This window comes from Grammomys surdaster, unplaced genomic scaffold (genome assembly GCF_004785775.1).
Source record: "Grammomys surdaster isolate TR1022 unplaced genomic scaffold, NIH_TR_1.0 121388, whole genome shotgun sequence".
Lineage (NCBI taxonomy): Eukaryota > Metazoa > Chordata > Mammalia > Rodentia > Muridae > Grammomys > Grammomys surdaster.
In genome coordinates, this window is record NW_021617194.1 from 36,469 (window position 1) to 42,905 (window position 6,437).

At 40.5% G+C, this 6,437-nt stretch overlaps 1 pseudogene; it reads right to left on the minus strand.

The window, feature by feature from the left end:
- Positions 1-4,334: 4,334 nt before the first annotated feature.
- LOC114636035 lies at positions 4,335-5,738 on the minus strand (annotated as a pseudogene).
- Between the last annotated feature and the right edge of the window lie 699 nt (positions 5,739-6,437).

Genomic DNA, 6,437 nt, shown 5'->3' on the forward strand with positions numbered 1-6,437 from the left:
CTATTGTTATAGGAAGGTTGACGTCTTTGTAACTCCGGACTGGAAAAGCCATTGAATAGTAATCAGCATTGTAGTAGTAGCTTGGAAGACGTTATTGCTGTGAAACATGAGCACTGTAGAGACCGTGCTTAAGAGGACTAAGAGACAATACTAGACATTAGTTAGAGATAGTACAAATGATGCTTTGTCAAAACTTGTGTCTGCCTACTGTCTATGTCTAGGAGATGACAATGTCATGCAAACAAAGAGGCAGCCTACAGAACTGAAAAAGAAATATTTACCAGCTATATGTCCAAAGTGGGTTAGTAGATAGAATATATAAAAAAACTCAAAAAGCTAAACATTAAGAAAAAAAAACCCAACTGGAAAAAAATGATGCATTGAACAACAAAGAATTCTCAAAATATGATATACAAATGGCTGAGAAATATCTTTTTAATGTTCATCATCCCTAGCCATCAGGAAAATGCAAGATAAAACTGCTTCGCAACGTCAACTTACCTCACTCAGAATGGCCGAGATCCAAATAAGCAAATGACAGCAAAGACTGGTTAGAATGTAGAAAAAATATGGAACACTTATTTGCTGCTGGTAGGGGTTAAACCTGTTACATCCACTATGGAAATTAGACTGACATTTCCTTAAAAATCTAGAAATAGAACTACCACATGATCCAGCCATCCTGCTATTAGCTGTATACACTCTGCTATGGAGATACTTGCTCACCCAAGTTCATTGCTGCTTTCTTCCCCATTGTCAATAAACGGACAAAGTTTAGATGTCCATTGACTAATAAATAGATAATGAAAGTAAGGTATATTTTCACAATGGAATATTATTCAACTGTTGTTTTAGTTATAAAGTTTATTCTTACAAAACCGTTGCTGCTCAACCCAAAATTTATCCTGTCTACAAGAAATGCAGGCATGGGAGGGGGAGCAGAGACTGAGAGAATGGCTAACCAATAAGCAACCCAACTTGAGACCCATCCCATGGGCAAGCACCAATCCCTAACACTACTAATGATATGTTATGCTTTTAAACAGAAGCATGTCGTCCTCTGAGAAGCTCTACCTCAGATGACTCAGACAGATGCAGACACCCACAACCAAGCAGTGGATGGAGCTTAGGGATTCTTATGGAAGAATAGGAGGTGGGATTGCAAGCACTGAAGGGGATAGGATATCCACAGGAAGATCAACAGAGTAAACTAACCTCGACCCTTGGGGCTCTCAGAGCCTGAACCACCAACCAAAGAACATAAACTGACTGGATCTAGGCCTCCCCACTCATATGTAGCAGATGTGCAGCTTGATCTTTATGTGGGTCCCAAACAACTGGAACGGAGGCTATCCCCAGAACTGTATGTGGGGTATGTTCTATTAGTTGGGCTGCTTTGTCTGGCCTCAGAGTGAGAGGAAGTGCCTCGCCTCACAGAGACTTGAAGTGCAAGGTGGCCCCCACTTGCTCAGAGGAGAAGAGGAAGGGGAAACAGGAAGGATTATGGAAGGGAGTGACTGGGAGGGAGGCAATGAGCAGGATGTAAATTGAATAAGTAAAAAATTAAATTAAACTTAAAAGTTTTGAGAATACTAAAACAGAACAAAACAAAAATTTGCTGCCTTGATCTGTCTTATGTCCCAGGAGACCTTCATTCTCCCCCAATCTCTCTGCCCACCTTCATCAGACCTATGAATCCTGAACCATACAGGTTAGCTTCTCTTCACCCACCCATCTTCCCTGCTTGCTGAGTCCTCTGGAGCAAAGTAAGCTACCCTGAAGAGCCTGCTAGCCTAGTCAGACTTCCATTCTCCTGCTACCTTCCTGTACATCTTCACTGGTTCTGGGACTCCTGAACCATACAGACCTAGAGATCCTAAACCATACAGAACTGCACATCCAGAACCATACAACCTAAGGATACTTACTCATCAGGAGCCTGCCACACCAAGATTATCGAGGTAAATCCCCCTTCCAATACTTACTACAACAGGGACGTGCAGAGACCAAAGTCATCCTGATGGCTAAAGTCCTTCCAAAGAACACAAGCAACAAAAGCCAGGGCAATAGACACCTTCAGAGCACAGCTACCCTACAACAACAAGCTCTGGATATACTAACTCAATTAAAGCACAAGAAAATAACCTTAAATCCCATCTTATAAAGAGGATAGAGGCCTTTAAAGAAGAAAAGAATAAATCCCTTAATGAAATACATACAGGAAAATACAACCAAACAAGTAGAGGTCTTTAAAGAGGAAACAAATAAATCCCTTAAAGACATACAGGAAACTACATTTAAACAGGTGAAATAAATAAATAAAAGTGTGAAAGAGCTGAAAGTGGAAATAGAAACAATACAGATAACACAAACTGAGGGAATTCTGAAGATGGAAAACCCAGGGAAGAGAATAGGAATAATAGATGCAACCATCATCACCAGAATACAGGAGATAGAGAATCTCGAGTATAGAAGATACAATACAGAAAAATTGATACATCAGTTAAAGAAAATGTTAAATACTAAAAAACCCCTGGCAAAAACCATCCAGGAAACATGTGATACAATGAAAAGACCTAACCAAAGAATAATAGGAATCAAAGGTGAAGAGTCCCAGTTTCAAGGCCCAAAAATATTTTCAACAAAATCATAGAAGAAAACTTTTCCAACCTAAAAAAGAAATGCCTATAAACATAAAAGAAACTTATAGAACTATACCAGAAAATAACCACCCCCACCACATAATCAGAACACAAAATTTACAGAACAAAGAAAGAATATTAAAAGCAGTAAGAGGAAAAGGGCAGGCAACTTACAAAGGCAGGTCTATCAGAATTACACTGGACTTCTTAACAGAAACTCTAAAAGCTAGAAGGGCCTGGGCAGATATCTTGCAACTTCAAAAAAAACAAATAACCCCACAGATGCCAACCTAGATTGCCTGACTTACTCAGAGGAGAAGCTGATGGTGGATGGGGGAAGGATTGTGGGAGGGGATGATCAGGAGTGGGATATAAAGTGTATAAATAATAAAATAAACTTTTGTTAATCAGTAAAAGCATGACATATCAAAAATTAACCAAACCCAAAGCCTATACAACTCAGAGAACTTCTGTACAGTTGGAATAAGCATTCAGAAGAGAAACTATGGAGTCTCACACAGATTTCATACATTCATTTGCAAATACATTTTATACAATTATCTACCACCCCAAACAAACAACAAACAAACAAACAAACACATTCATGATAGCATGAAAGAATAGCAACTAGTTCTGTAACCTCTTTCATATATGTGTCCCTTACTTGCATTCAGTTTTTCCTCATCCCCTAATATTCAGTCTTGCCTGATGTTCCTTCATGATATACTGTACCCATGTACACCTGTTTATGTATGCATGCATTATTGGATAGGTTCTGCATATGAAGGGATTGTGGTTTTTTTTTCAATTTTTCCATTAATTAATTTATATATTCACTTTTACATCTGATCTTAGCCTCCCTCCTCCCAGCTGCCATTTCACAATCCCTGCTCCTGTTCTCCTCCAAGAAGGGGGAAGGACCCCTGGGTACCAACCCACTCTGGGTGCAGACCCATGCAGGCCCTGTGCATGCATATATGCATAGAACTTGTTTATGTAAAGGGCCTTGTTGTTTTGATGTTATCTCTTCCATCTGGATTTTACACTCTTTCTGTGTCCTCTTCCACAGAGTTTCCTGAGTCCCAAGAGGAGAGACTTGATGGAGATATCCCATTTAAAGCTGGATGTTCCAAGATCTTTCACTCTGCATATTGTCTGGCTGTGATAGGTTGAATCATAAACTAAAATCAATCTTTGCTCCATTATACAGTTTTACTCAGGTCACAGTAGTAATGAACCAGATAGCCTAAGTACTCCATTCAAAGAATAAAGATAAATACTGGAATTAATGTTTGCTACCCACTTTGGCAGAAGAGGCATCACTAACCTGAAGGTTAATAAGGGGTGACTGTGAGGGATGTCATATCCGCTAGAATAAAAACCAGTGCTGATAAGTATAACAGAGAAAAGAATAATGGAAAATGTGGCAAATGTCATTTATTGATAGAAGGATGGAGGAAGCAAAAGAAGGAAACAATCTGAAAAGGTGTAATCACTGGGGATAGTGGGAAACAGAGAGCATCTCTTTATCACCAGCTGAACTGCTGAAACATTAACAGCTAATGCTGATTCCAGGAAGGTGTAAAGACTTGAGCAGTGCAGAAAATACACGGTCCAGTGAAGTGAGACTATGAGGGCACAGGGAAGGGGTAAAGACTTACTCTCAGAACTGAGGAAGAAAGGGCCTGGCCTCTAAAACTCATTACAGAGAGCTTGGTCATGGCAACATGTAAAATCCAATGTTAGATTATAATGGGTGAAAGTCTTATTTAAACACCTTGAAGAACAATCCTGCATCCCAAACTAGATATTATCACCTGTACATGAATAATGGCAAGGGGTAAACATAAATATTTGTGAAATCAGTCTCAGAAAACAAAGAAAATCAGGCTCTCCAGGGTAATGTACACCAGCCATGCTGAGATGACTGTAGTTACATTCAGTCAACCTGTAATCTGGCCTTCAGGAAGAACTTCCATACCTAAAACTGCTCAGTGGAATTTTATAGTTCAAATTTCTATCATCCCTGAGTATGTTTCCCAAGAAATCTCCTAAAGACTGTGTAGAGACCTCCTCCCCTTCAAAATAGTTTCCTCACCTGGCCAGAAAAAGAAAACAAACTCTACTAAGTGCAAAAGAGTCATTTTCTGAGTTTACATGGAAACACAGTCCCTCACAGTTGTAGCTTTGTTCCCAGGAGTCTACAAATGGCTATTTCATTTCTCAGCTGCAACTAGGATTACCTGAGATCTCCCAGGCTTGACCCATCTTTAGAAACTACCAGTATGGCACATTCCTGGTCATTGTTGGCCACACAGGTGGAGTTTCCTTTCTCACAAATTCCATCAGAGTTTAACTTATCACACTGCTTATATGTCAGAGCTGAAAAGGCAAAATCAAGGGTAAGAGGGTCATTCAGTGCTCAGGTTTAAGCTGACCTAAGCTTGTGACTACAATCAATGAATAAGAAATGGTAAGCAAGGAAAGATCTGGATGTAAACCGAGCTAAACCCTATAGGGTGGCCCATGACCTTGGAACCTAGGAAGGGGTTAAGAAGAGCCAGGTTTCACAACTTCAAATACTGTGAATGGACAGGGCTGTACGGAGGAAGACCAGAGCTGTGCTGTAGGAGCTTGAGCCTGCCACCTATGAGCAGACAGGTGCTCCCCATCATGTCATTATCTGCATCCTGTCAAGGACCTTCCTGCATCATTGTCAATGCAAATATAGGCCTGTGCACAGGCTAGCTGGAGGAATTGAGAATATTAGTTAGTTAAGGAGGAGAGTTGAAGAACCAGGAGAAAGAACTCCAGGACCAGAGTCGTGACAAAGAGGAGGAAGAATTGGAGAGGGAGGTTCCTACTATTTATAACAGAAGCCAGGGAAGGAAGATGTAATGATATGGAGATGATAGGAGTACAGTCCCTTATTAAAAACAGTCCAGTCTTGTATCTTATTCCTCACCTCCCAAAACCCAATACCCTCAACAGATTGTCTGCCCACCAGCACCAGCCTCTACCATATGCCAGGATCTCACCTTGCAGGAAGCCCACCACAAAGGAAAAGCCCAGCAGGAGCAGCAGGAGCTTCCCCATGACTATGGTGACCCAAATAAAGAGAGAAGTAGAGAGCTAGACAGAATACTGAAGGCCTCAAATATGCTTCTCATAGACGATCTCAGGCTAAAAGGGGAAGCCAATGAGATCCCAAGCCAGTGGGGCTGAGAAGATAGCCTGCAGGAAGCAGAGATACTAAGTGCTTCACTATATCTGCTCACGTCGACACCACTACACAGTATTTTAAGTTTTCCCGAATTCTCATTCACATATTTATTTCACTGACTTGCCAATGGGAATTAGTTGCTATGAGATTTGAAGTAGTTTTGAGACTGAATGACTGAGGAGCCTAGAGGGTGCTTTGTGCTAGGTTATGACATGTCACACAGAACTACACTGTTACCTTCAACCTCTACATCCAAATTTTAAATTTCCTGAGTTTGGATAAATAGGGTATATATCTAGATATACACTTAATTGCTCAATAAATCACTGAAACCCAAATTGCAGGCTCTTGTACATCTTCCATGCAGACTACAGTCATCTTCTTTGGAGCCAGATGGAAAGACAAACAGGACTACAGGATCATGGTAGGAAAGCATGATAAGAAAATAGGACTTCCATTTTGGGCCTGGTTTTCTTATCCTACAGGTGGAGTCAGGAAACTTAAGCATCACTGATAAAGCCAAAGTTATACAGAGACCAGATCTGTTTTCTAGAAACCTTTCAAACAGATTC